Raw genomic sequence first — 539 nt, forward strand, 5'->3', positions numbered from 1 at the left:
TGTCATTGACAGGAATACGACCAACAAACTCTGTTACTATTCTCTTTTCCTTTTTGCTGCAGTAACGTATCGCAATACATAAATACTTCACTGTCCTAACATCGGTTGACTCATCTACTAAAAGGGCAAATTTTTCTCCTTCTAGATCCTTCTTCAGTTCTTGTTTAAGGGTTGGGGACACAACTTCCGTAATCAGTTTGCTACATTTAGTTCTATGAAGATTGATTTTTCCTAAGATGCTACCTTTCCCATTCTTTTTTATCATTTCACCAATGTGGTCCACAGAGGAAGTTGAGCAATGGCAGCAGACTGCAACAGCAAGTTCCAATTCTGCCTGTTTGACATCGTTGGGTGCTGTTGACTGAAAATTTATTGGTGGTGCAAGTGCTGGTGATACTGTCTTCTTCTTGTGTTTCTCCGATTTTTCATGGTGTAATGAGCACATTTTGGGGTTCAGATTACTGTGACATAACTTACAATATGCCTCACCAGAGCCATCAGGTGCATATTTCACCCACATAAACTTTTTCTCCCACTCA

This window comes from Oratosquilla oratoria, chromosome 26 (assembly GCF_046742065.1).
Source record: "Oratosquilla oratoria isolate Oo_2021 chromosome 26, ASM4674206v1, whole genome shotgun sequence".
Lineage (NCBI taxonomy): Eukaryota > Metazoa > Arthropoda > Malacostraca > Stomatopoda > Squillidae > Oratosquilla > Oratosquilla oratoria.